This window comes from Arachis ipaensis, chromosome B3, assembly GCF_059453495.1.
Source record: "Arachis ipaensis isolate K30076 ecotype BB chromosome B3, ASM5945349v1, whole genome shotgun sequence".
Taxonomy (NCBI): Eukaryota; Viridiplantae; Streptophyta; class Magnoliopsida; order Fabales; family Fabaceae; genus Arachis; species Arachis ipaensis.
Window position 1 is genome coordinate 48,873,771 of NC_142438.1, and position 13,402 is coordinate 48,887,172.

General features: G+C 37.9%; 1 non-coding gene across 1 annotated transcript; it reads right to left on the bottom strand.

Annotated features, from left to right (window-relative positions):
- Window positions 1–10,497: 10,497 nt before the first annotated feature.
- LOC148570559 (small nucleolar RNA R71) lies at window positions 10,498–10,605 on the bottom strand. Its single transcript, XR_015908114.1, has one exon. It is a non-coding gene; the product is annotated as a small nucleolar RNA R71 (small nucleolar RNA).
- Window positions 10,606–13,402: the final 2,797 nt, after the last annotated feature.

A 13,402-nucleotide genomic window follows, 5' to 3' on the forward strand; every position in this document is an offset into this window, starting at 1 on the left:
GTTAATCCATTTAGCATCAAAACCCAGCTTATCCATAATATACCATAAAAAATACCATTCAACCCTATCATAAGCCTTGCTCATGTCTAGTTTAATATCCATCTCATGCTCTGCCCCACTTCTCTTATTTTTCAAATAGTGCATACATTCGTGGGCAATTAGAATATTATCTGAAATAAGTCTACCTTTGAGAAACGCACTCTGATTTGGGCTTATAATTTTATTCATAATACCTTGTAATCGGTTGATAAAACCATATTTTATGATATATTTTGTACTCAATTTAAGTGATTTATTCAATCCATCACCCACTTATTCATGTGAAATTGCATGGTTTTACTTTTCCTTCCTTATTATGTGATATATGTGAAAAATATGTTTCCTATGCTTTAAAAATAATTATTTTAATTACCTTTTATTACCATTCGATGCCGTGATTTGTGTGTTGAGTATTTTCCGATCTCCTAAGGCAGGAATGATTTAAAGGATAGAAAGGAAACATACAAAAATGGAAAGAAAGCACAAAATGGAGTTTTTGAAGAAACTGGCAGCGACGCGAACGCATGGACGACGCAGCCGCATGCCTAGCGCGAAAAGGCAGTGACGCAAACGCGTGACTGACGCAGATGCGCGCCTTGAGCAGAACGCAGATGACGGGTACGCGTGACCTAAGCGAACGCGTGACAAGGAAAACTCCCAGATGACGCGACCGCGTGACCCACGCGGACGCGTGACAGACGCTACGCACCAGAAACTACAGAAAACGCTCCCAGCGATTTCTGAAACCCTTTTTGGCCCAGATCCAAGTACAGAAAGCACATATTAGAGGTTATAAAATGGGAGAATGCATCCATTCATAGGAAGGCCTTCAATTATTCACTTTTCATGATTTAGATGTAGTTTTTAGAGAGAGGTTCTCTCCTCTCTCTTAGGTTTTAGGATTAGGATTCCTCTTACAGGATTTAGGATTTCAACTCTTCATCAGGTTCAATATTTCTTTTACTTTATATTTCTCTTTTACCTTCAGATACTTTAATGCTCTCATTTAATTACTTATGTTGCCAAATTGGCTTATGAACTCTCTACGTTTAGATTGATTTTCTCTTATTAATACAATTGAGGTACTTCAGATTTATGATTCTTGTTTAGCTTTTTATATTCTTGGCTTTAATTGATTAACTGGAGGCTCTTGAGTTATCAACTTATCGTGATTGATTGTTATGTCGGCTAATAGATTGGAATTCCACTAACTCTAGTCTTTTCGTTGGAGTTGGCTAGGACTTGAGAATCTAACTAATTAGTTCACTTGACTTTCCCTTGCTTTCGTAAAGGTTAACTAAGTGGGATTAACTTCAATTCTCATAGGAGTAACTAGGATAGGACTTCCGAATTTTCATACCTTGCCAAGAGTTTATTTTACAGTTATTTATTTATTTTACTTGTCATTTAAATTACTTGTTCCTTGCTTTCAAAACCCCCAATTTACAAAACTCATAACGAATAATAAGAACACCTCCCTGCAGTTCCTTGAGAAGACGACCCGATGTTTAAATACTTCGGTTATCAATTTTAAAGGGGTTTGTTACTGGTGACAACCAAAAGTTTGTACGAAAGGATTTTCTGTTGGTTTAAAAGCTATACTTACAACACTATCATATTTTTATATTTCTTTACCGATAGAAAAACTGTTCGTCAAAATGGCGCCGTTGCCGGGGAACTGCAAATGTGTGCCTTATTATTGGTTATTGTAAATATTTTTCTTTTAATTGTTTATTTGTTTTTTTTTTTGTTTTTCCCTCTTATTTCTATTAGCTACTATGAATTCTCACCCCTCTCGCTTTGATTTTGGTTCTAAATTTGTTGAAAGGAGTGGAAGCTACAACAGGAATATGCATCAAGGTCTAAGCAATCAAAGATGGATGGAGCCAAGAGGCCCTGATCAACCCTTTAGGCAACAACACCCTCCAAGATATCATGGGCAAGGACCACTCTACAATGCATACCAAGCTGATAGACATGGTGGACCCCCTTGTAATTACCAACAAGCCCCACCCTATGTTTATAGACCATCCTCTCAACGTAGATTTGAACCACCACACTCACAAGTTTTTTTTCACCATTCACCACCGTATGACCCTTATCCACCACAATCCCAATTCGATTACTCCCAAGAACCACCACATTCTTACTTTGAACCCTCTCTCCCAACCAATGAGCCCTCATACCCACCCCAACCTCCAATGAATGACAAACTTCGTGTTCTTCTTCAAGGGCAAGCGAGGATGCAAAAGGGCGTATTGGAACTCACTACTGCCTTAACTGAGGTAGTAAATATAATAGCCTCCTGACATCTGAGCGCTCAAAATACTCCCATGGCTGCATGTGGAGAATCAAAAGAAGAGCGTAGCATGAAGGAAACACTAGAAACTCCGGTGGACAATGAGGAGCATGGCTTTGTATTAGAACAAGTAGAGAAAGCCATGATAGCTGTAAAGGAAGAAGTGGTTGAAGATTTAGGAGATGCTGAACCTCCATGGGAATTGAGAGCTATAAAGGATTCTGCTGAGAAGCTCGAAATTAATGCCAAAGAGGACAGTGCAGAACCTCCAAAGCATATACCTTGTGAAAAATTGGACGGAACAGACCAAGAGGTTGATTCCATAGGCAGTGATGATCATGAATCAAGCTCTCCTAATCACGAACTCACATCCGCAACTGAACTCTTTGAGCCTGAAGAATCTTATTCAAGTGAATACGAAGATGATGTCGAGGTAGATTTCTCTCAACCTCCAACGTATGACTTGAGTGACGAGGAAGACATAGAAGACTTTGATCAGGATGCAGTTGCAGTTGAAAAATTTTGCAAAGAAGTGGAGGAATTCACAAAAGAATACGAGGGAGTAGAACTTACAAAACCACTGGAAACACCTGTCCCAAGGCCATTACCACCTAATACAAGCTTCAAGTGGGTACAATCCTTAACCTTTATCTTTACCTTTCCACTTGAATATGGTTGGCTTGAAACAGATGGCCAGCTTAGAGCTCTCTGCGGCTTTAAGAGTAAGAGGGAAATGGCTCGTACTCAGAGCTGGTGTACAAGGTTCAATAAGGTTCCGCGCTTCGATTCGAAGTGCAAGGATTGGTATCAAGTTCAATTGAATGGGTCTCGGAAGACGTTTGGTCATCTTGGTGAGAATACAATTTCTAAACCGCCCGGATCGAAGAATATAGATCAAGACAACGGCGGATTTAAAAGCAAAGTTTAGGATCCTGGAATCTATTCTGACATTCGTCACCCCGGGAGCCTGAGAACCTGTTTGAAGCTCCTCAACAGCTTTACATGCTTAGTTTGGGACCCCGGAGGCTGTTGGCATTCCAAACATTGGTGGAGATTTCTGGATGAATTTAAGCATAAGCCACCATAACAGGAAGCTCATTGACGAGCAAGATTTAATGTCGGTAAAGAATGAAAATAATCGCGTTGTAAGTATAGTTTCTAAACCAACAGAAAATTCCTTTGTACAAACGTTTTGGTTATCACAAGTAACAAACCCCTTTAAAATTGATAACCGAAGTATTTAAACCTCGGGTCGTCTTCTCAAGGAACTGCAGGGAAGTATTTTCTTATTATTGGTTATGAAGATTATAAATTGGGGTCTTTGAAAATAAGGAATGAGTAATTTAAATGGCAAATAAAATAAATAAATAACTGTAAAATAAACTCTTGGCAAGGTATAAGGCATTGGAAGTCCTATCCTAGTTATCCTTATCAATGGTGATGAGAATTGAGTCTTAATCCCACTTAGTTAGCCTTTACTAAAGCAAAGGAAGATCAAGTGGATTAATTAGTCTGAACTTCAGGTTCTGGTCAATCCCTACGAAAAGACTAGAATTATTGAAGTTCAATTCAATTAACAAGATAACAATTATCAATCACATTGAGTTTGATAACTCCTGAGTTACTGATTTCTTGACCAAGACCAAAAGGGGAAAAAGTAAATCTGCTGGAATAATAAAAATAATGTCTTCAGATTGGAAATAACAATAATGTAAATAAAAGAAAGCAATCATAAACTGAAATACCTCAAATATCATTAATTAAGAGAATTATCTATAACATAGAAAAGTTCATAAATCAATATTGAGAAAATAAATAAAAAGGAATATTGAACCTGATGAAAAGAGATAATCCTGAAAGCAAAAGAAATCCTAATTCTAAATCCTAAAAGAGAGAGGAGAGAACCTCTCTCTAAAAACTACATCTAAATCATCAAAAGTAACTAACTGGAGACTCTCTTTCGAATGGATGCATTCTCCCACTTCATAACCTCTGATCTGTGCCTTCTGGACTTGGATTTGGGCCAAAAAGGGCTTCAGAAATCGCTGGGAGCGTTTTCTGTAATTTCTGGTACGTAGCCTCTGACACGCGTCCGCGTGGGTCACGCGGTCGCGTCATTTGGAGTTTTCCTTGTCACACGTTCGCTTCGGTCAAGCACCCGCGTCATCTGCGTTTTGCTCGTGGCGTGCGATCGCGTCATTCACGCGTTTGCGTCGCTGCCTTTTCGCGCTAGGCATGCGGCCGCGTCGTCCATGCGTTCGCGTCGCTGCCAGCTTCTTCAAAAACTCCATTTTGTGCTTTCCTTCCATTTTTGTATGTTTCCTTTCCATCCTTTAAGTTATTCCTGCCTTAGAAGATCTGAAACTACTCAACACACAAATCACGGCATCGAATGGTAATAAAAGGGTAATTAAAATCATTATTTTTAAAGCACAGGAAACATGTTTTTCACATACATCACATAATAAGGAGGGAAAGTAAAACCATGCAATTAACATGAATAAGTGAGTGAAGGATTGAATAAATCACTTAAATTGAGCACAAAATATATCATAAAATATGGGTTTATCAACCTCCCCACACTTAAACAATAGCATGTCCTCATGCTAAATCCAAGATAAAGAGTAAGGTAAGGTTGAAGTGGTGGAATCTCATGTAATGCAATCTATTCTAAATGTAACTACCTAAATGAATCATGCAATTCTAATTGTTATTCACTTGTATATAAAACTTACATGTAGTTAAATTAATTCACATTCTCAAGGAATCATATATGCATAGCCAAACCTTAGATAATGATAAATAACCTTTACAATTGAGATGGGAAAGAGAAATATTTTATAAACTTGCAAGACAATTAACAATTTAAGCAGAGATATATGTTGATGAGCTATTGAACCCTCACTGGATTTTGTGTTTACTCTCTAGTCACTCAGTGTTTATTGGGTTAATCACTCTATTCTTCTTTTTATCCTTACTTTTTATAACTTTGTTCTTCCTCTAACCAATCAACAATTATAGAATATATGCATAAAAAAATCATGAGGTCTTTTCCAAGGTTGTAATGGGGCCAAGGTAAAGGTAAGGGTATATGTATAAGGCTAAGTGAGCTAATAAGTGAATTCTTGATTAGTCTAAGATCTCACCTAACATACATATTTTGTAATTCAAAGGTTTCTTTACCTATTTACCTAATTTTTCCTACTTTTTATGTTACATGCTCATGCCTTAATTTTAATTTTTATCCCATGTGCATCGCTATTTTTTTTTTTTTTTTGTATTTGGAAAATTCTTTTGTATCCCCTTATTTGGGTATTGAAATAAAATATATAATTTTTTTTAAATGCACATGGTAATTTAATTGCTTTGATTTCATATGAGCATACTTCCCAAAATTTTATTTTGAAATATTTTTATTCTTTTTAACTTTCTACCTTTGTTTCTATCATCCATGTTCCCATAAGGTTCCCCACACTTAAACAATTACACAATTTCTATCTTAAGCTAACCAAGGATTCAACTTGGGATTTTTATTTTGTTTTTCTGCTTAAGGCTAGTAATGTGGTTTATAGAACAGGAGGGATTTTAAAGGCTCAAGGGGGCTAACAAGGGTGATGTAAAAGGTAGGCTAATTTGGGATAAGTGAGCTAGAATCAAACAATGGCCTCAATCACTTTCTTGTATGTATCTATATTCTATAATCGGACATATAGATTAAAACAAAGTAAAGAACACCAGAATAAAAAAGAATGACGAAACACACAGGAATAAAATATTATGGTTTGAATGTAACCATACAATTAAGGTTAAAACTTACAGGCTGTGTGTTCTCTAGCTCAAAAATCATATATCAGTTATGTATGTCATTGATGAGCGGATAATTTATATGCTTTTTGACATTGTTTTTAGTATGTTTTTAGTAGGATCTAGTTACTTTTAGGGATGTTTTCATTAGTTTTTATGTTAAATTCACATTTCTGGACTTTACTATGAATTTGTGTGTTTTTCTGTGATTTCAGGTATTTTCTGGCTGAAATTGAGGGACTTGAGCAGAAATCAGATTCAGAGGTTGAAGAAGGACTGCTGATGCTGTTGGATTCTGACCTCCCTACACTCAAAGTAGATTTTCTGGGGCTACAGAACTCGAAATGGCGCGCTTCCAATTGCGTTGGAAAGTAGACATCCAGGGCTTTCCAGCAATATATAATAGTCCATACTTTGGCCAAGAATAGATGATGTAAACTGGCGTTCAACGCCAGCTCTCTGCCCAAATCTGGCGTCCAGCGCCAAAAAAGGATCCAAAACCAGAGTTGAACGCCAGAAATGGATCAAAACCTGGCGTTCAACTCCACAAATGGCCTCTGCACGTGTAACACTCAAAGCTCAGCCCAAGCACACACCAAGTGGGCCCCGGAAGTGGATTTATGCATCAATTACTTACTCATGTAAACCCTAGTAGCTAGTTTATTATAAATAGGACCTTTTACTATTGTATTAGGAATCTTTCATCAGTCGTATGCGATCTTTGATCAGTTGTATGCTATCTTAGATCACGTTTGAGGGCTGGCCATCTCGGCCATGCCTGGACCTTTCACTTATGTAATTTTAACGGTAGAGTTTCTACACTCCATAGATTAAGGTGTGGAGCTCTGCTGTTCCTCAAAGATTAATGCAAAGTACTACTGTTTTCTATTCAATTCATCTTATTTCGCTTCTAAGATATCCATTCGCACCCAAGAACATGATGAAGGTGATGATTATGTGTGACGCTCATCACCATTCTCCCCTATGAACACGTGCCTGACAAACACTTCCGTTCTACATGAAATAAGCTAGAATGAATATCTCTTAGATCTCCTAACCAGAATCTTTGTGGCGTAAGCTAGAATGATGGCGGCATTCAAGAGAATCCGGAAAGTCTAAACCTTGTCTGTGGTATTCCGAGTAGGATTCAATGATTGAATGACTGTGACGAGCTTCAAACTCGCGAGTGCTGGGCGTTAGTGACAGACGCAAAAGGAGGGTGAATCCTATTCCAACATGATCGAGAACCGACAGATGATTAGCCGTGCTGTGACAGAGCATGTGAGCATATTTTTCACTGAGAGGAGGGGATGTAGCCACTGACAACGGTGATGCCCTTGCATAAAGCCAGCCATGGAAAGGAGTAAGACTGATTGGATGAAGATAGCAGGAAAGCAGAGGTTCAGAGGAACGAAGGCATCTCCATTCGCTTATCTGAAATTCTCACCAATGAATTACATAAGTATTTCTATCCCTATTTTATTATATTAAATTCGAAAACACCATTATCAATTTATATCTGCCTAACTGAGATTTGCAAGGTGACCATAGCTTGCTTCATACCAACAATCTCCGTGGGATTCGACCCTTACTCACGTAAGGTATTACTTGGACGACCCAGTGCACTTGCTGGTTAGTTGTATCGAAGTTGTGAACCATGGTATTGGCACCATGTTCTTGGCGCCATTGCCAGGGAAAGAAAGAGCCGTAAATTTTACATAATCAAAGTGTAATCACGATTGCGCGTACCAAGTTGCTCACGTTGCCAGGGATTGTTTGAGCCTGGACATCACAATTTCGTGCACCAAGTTTTTGGCGCCGTTGCCGGGGAAAGAAAGAGCCGTAAATTTTACATAATCAAAGTGTAATCACGATTGCGCGTACCAAGTTGCTCACGTTGCCAGGGATTGTTTGAGCCTGGACATCACAATTTCGTGCACCAAGTTTTTGGCGCCGTTGCCGGGGATTGTTCGAGTTTGGACAACTGACGGTTCATCTTGTTGCTCAGATTAGGTAATTTTTTTTTATTTTATTTTCAAAAAAAAATTTTTTCAAAAAAAAAATATTTCTAAAATTTTCTCATCTGTTTTTGAAAATAAAAAAAATGTTTTCAAAAATTTTATTCAAAATTTTTAAGAATGAATTCTAGTGTTTCATAAAGCATGTTGAAGCCTGGCTGACTGTAAAGCCATGTCTAATTCCTTTGGGAATGAGTATGTCAGGCGTGTCATGTTTGAATTACATGCTGAAGCTTGGCTGGCCATTGGCCATGTCTAGTGTTTTGGACCGGAGCATTCATTGGAAGCTTGGCTGGCTAGTGAGCCATGTCTAATTCCTAGACTGAAGCTTTAGACTAAGAATGCAAGATTCCTGGAATTCATGTTAAAAATTTTGGAATCCTTATTTTTCTTTTTCATATAATTTTCGAAAAAAATCCAAAAAAATTAGAAAATCATAAAAATAAAAAATATTTTTTGTGTTTCTTGTTTGAGTCATGAGTCATGTCATAAGTTTGGTGTCACTTGCATATGCATCTTGCATTTTTCGAAAATTTCCATGCATTCATAGTGTTCTTCATGATCTTCAAGTTGTTCTTGGTAACTCTTCTTGTTTGATCTTGATGAATTTTTGTTTTGTGTCTTTTCTTGTTTTACATGTGCATTTTTCGTTTCTTAGAGTCTAAACATGAAAGATTTCTAAGTTTGGTGTCTTACATGTTTTCTTTGCATCAAAAATTTTTCAAAAATATGTTCTTGATGTTCATCTTGACATTCAAAGTGTTCTTGGTGTTCATCTTGACATTCATATCATTCATGCATGCATTCATTGTTTTGATTCAAAATTTTCATGCATTGAGTCTTTTTGTTGTTTTTCTCTCTCATCATAAAAATTCAAAAAACAAAAAAATATCTTTCCCTTTTTCTCTCATCAAATTCGAAAATTGAGTTGACTTTTTCAAAAATTTTTAAAAATCAAAGTTGTTTCTTATGAGTCAAATCAAATTTTCAATTTGAAAATCTCATCTTTTTCAAAATCTTTTTCAAAAATCAAATCTTTTTCAAAATTCTTAGTTATTTTCGAAAATTCCAAAAATATTTTTCAAAAATCTTTTTCTTATTTTTATACCAAATTTTCGAAAATAACATAATCAATTAATATTTTGATTCAAAAATTTGAAGTTTGTTACTTGCTTGTTAAGAAAGATTCAAACTTTAAGTTCTAGAATCATATCTTGTGATTTCTTATGAATTAAGTCATTAATTGAGATTTTAAAAATCAAATCTTTTTCAAAACTAATTTCTAAAATATCTTCTTATCTTACCTTTTTCAAAAAGTTGGTTTCAAAATATCTTTTCTAACCTCCTAACTTCTTATCTTTTCAAAATTTGTTTCAACTAACTAACTAACTTTTTGTTTGTTTCTTATCTTTTTCAAAACTACCTAACTAACTCTCTCTCTCTAATTTTCGAAAATATCTTCCCTCTTTTTCAAAAATTTTTTTAATTAACTAATTATTTTTATTTTTGATTTTAAAAATTTTCGAAAAAATACTAACATTTTTTCAAAAACCATTTTTGAAAATCACTAACTCTTTTTCAAAAATTATTTTCGAAAATTCCTTCTCTCTCATCTTATTCTATTTATTTATTCATCTACTAACATCTCATCTCACATCTCTGCCATCCTCACAGTTGTGTTTCTTTCTTTACATCACACTCTTTGTCTCCCTCTTTTCTTCCACTCACAAAGAGATCCCTATATTGTGGTATAAAGGATCCATATTATTATTATTATTATTTCTGTGCCCTCTTCTTTGTCATATGAGCAGGAGCAAGGATAAGAACATTCTTGTGGAAGCAGATCCAGAACTTGAAAGGACTCTGAAGAGAAAACTAAGAGAAGCTAAAATACACCAATCCAGAGATAACCTTTCAGAAATTTTCGAACAGGAAGAGGAGATGGCAGCCGAAAATAATAATAATGTAAGGAAGATGCTTGGTGACTTTACTGCACCTAATTCCAATTTACATGGAAGAAGCATCTCCATTCCTGCCATTGGAGCAAACAACTTTGAGCTGAAACCTCAATTAGTTTCTCTGATGCAGCAGAACTGCAAGTTTCATGGACTTCCATCTGAAGATCCTTTTCAGTTCTTAACTGAATTCTTGCAGATATGTGATACTGTTAAGACTAATGGAGTAGATCCTGAAGTCTACAGGCTCATGCTTTTTCCCTTTGCTGTAAGAGACAGAGCTAGATTATGGTTGGATTCTCAGCCCAAAGACAGCCTGAACTCTTGGGATAAGCTGGTCACGGCTTTCTTAGCCAAGTACTTTCCTCCTCAAAAGCTGAGCAAGCTTAGAGCTGATGTTCAAACCTTCAGACAGAAAGAAGGTGAATCCCTCTATGAAGCTTGGGAAAGATACAAACAGTTGACCAAAAAGTGTCCTTCTGACATGCTTTCAGAATGGACCATCCAAGATATATTCTATGATGGTTTATCTGAGCTATCAAAGATGTCACTGGACACTTCTGCAGGTGGATCCATTCACCTAAAGAAAACGCCTGCAGAAGCTCAAGAACTCATTGACATGGTTGCTAATAACCAGTTCATGTACACTTCTGAAAGGAATCCTGTGAGTAATGGGACGCCTATGAAGAAGGGAGTTCTTGAAGTTGATACTCTGAATGCCATATTGGCTCAGAATAAAATATTGACTCAGCAAGTCAATATGATCTCTCAGAGTCTGCATGGAATGCAAGCTGCATCCAACAGTACTCAAGAGGCTTCTCATGAAGAAGAAGCTTATGATCCTGAGAACCCTGCAATAGCAGAGGTGAATTACTTAGGTGAACCTTATGGAAACACCTATAACTCATCATGGAGAAATCATCCGAATTTCTCATGGAAGGATCAAAAGCCTCAACAAGGCTTTAATAATGGTGGAAGAAACAGGTTTAGCAACAGCAAGCCTTTTCCATCATCCACTCAGCAACAGACAGAGAATTCTGAACAAAATACTTCTAATCTGGCAAACTTAGTCTCTGATCTGTCTAAGGCCACTGTAAGTTTCATGAATGAAACAAGATCTTCCATTAGAAATTTGGAAGCACAAGTGGGCCAGCTGAGTAAAAGGATCACTGAAATCCCTCCCAGTACTCTCCCAAGCAATACAGAAGAGAATCCAAAAGGAGAGTGCAAGGCCATTGACATAAGCAAAATGGCCGAACCCAATGAGGGAGAGGAGGACGTGAATCCCAAGGAGGAAGACCTCCTGGGACGTCCAGTGACCAATAAGGAGCTTCCCTCTGAGGAACAAAAGGACTCTGAGGCTCATCTAGAGACCATAGAGATTCCATTGAACCTCCTTATGCCCTTCATGAGCTCTGATGAGTATTCCTCTTCTGAAGAGAATGAGGATGTTACTAAAGAGCAAACTGCCAAGTTTCTTGGTGCAATCATGAAGCTGAATGCTAAATTATTTGGCATTGATACTTGGGAAGTTGAACCTCCCTTGTTCATCAATGAACTAAGTGATCTGGATCAACTGACATTGCCTCAGAAGAGACAGGATCCTGGAAAGTTCATAATACCCTATACCATAGGCACCATGATCTTTAAGGCTCTGTGTGACCTTGGTTCAGGAATAAACCTCATGCCCCTCTCTGTAATAGAGAAACTGGGAATCTATGGGGTGCAAGCTGCTAAAATCTCATTAGAGATGGCAGACAGTTCAAGAAAACAGGCTTATGGACAAGTAGAGGACGTGTTAGTAAAGGTTGAAGGCCTTTACATCCCTGCTGATTTCATAGTCCTGGATATTGGAAAGGAAGAGGATGAATCCATCATCCTAGGAAGACCTTTCCTGGCCACAGCAAGAGCTGTGATTGATGTTGACCGAGGTGAAATAGTCCTTCAATGGAATGAGAACTCCCTTGTGTTTAAAACTCAAGGATCTCCCTCTGCAACCATGGAGAGGAAGCAGAAAAAGCTTCTCTCAAAGCAGAGTCAACCAGAGCCCCCACAGTCAAACTCTAAGTTTGGTGTTGGGAGGCCACAACTAAACTCTAAGTTTGGTGTTGAACTCCTATATCCAAACTCTAAGTTTGGTGTTGGAGAGTCTCAACAAAGCTCTGCACATCTGTGAGGCTCCATGAGAGCCCACTGTCAAGCTATTGACATTAAAGAAGCGCTTGTTGGGAGGCAACCCAATTTTTATTTATCTAACTATATTTTCCTTAGTTATATGTCTTTGTAGGTTCATGATCATGTGGAGTCACAAAATAAATATAAAAATTGAAAACAGAATCAAAAACAGCAGAAGAAAAATCACACCCTGGAGGAGCATCTGTCTGGCGTTCAGCGCCAGAACAAAGCATGGTGCTGGCGCTGAACGCCCAAAATGGGCAGCTTCTGGGCGCTGAACGCCAGAACAGGCATGGTTCTGGTGTTCAACGCCAGAAATGGCACACAAATGGGCGTTGAATGCCTAAAATGGCCACCAACCTGGCGCTGAACGCCCAGAGTTGTGTGCAAAGGCATTTTTTCATGCCTAATGGGTGCAGGGATGTAAATCCTTGAACACCTCAGGATCTATGGACCCCACAGGATCCCCACCTACCTCCACTCACTTCTTCTCACCACTTTCTTTCACACAACCCCATAAACACTCTTCCCCAAAAACCCTTCACCAATCACCTCAAACACTCTTTCCCATCACCTCTTCACCACTCACATCCATCCACTCTTCCCCATAAACCTACCTCATAAACTCCACCTACCTTCAAAAATTCAAAATCAATTTCCCACCCAAACCCACCCATATGGCCGAACCTTAACCCCCCTCCCTTCCCTATATAAAGCCCTCCATTATTCATCAAATTCACACAACACACCCCTCTACACCCTTCTTGGCCGAAATACTCACCTTCTCCCTCTCCTCCATTTCTTCTTCTTCTTCATCTATTCTTTCTTTTATTGCTCGAGGGCGAGCAAAATTCTAAGTTTGGTGTGGTAAAAGCATAAGCTTTTTGTTTTTCCATTACCATTGATGGCACCTAAGACCGGAGAATCCTCTAGAAAGGGGAAAGGGAAGATAAAAGCTTCCACATCCGAGTCATGGGAGATGGAAAGGTTCATCTCCAAAGCCCATCAAGACCACTTCTATGATGTTGTGGCCAAGAAGAAGGTGATCCCTAAGGTCCCTTTCAAACTCAAAAGAAATGAGTATCCGGAGATCCGACATGAAATTCAAAGAA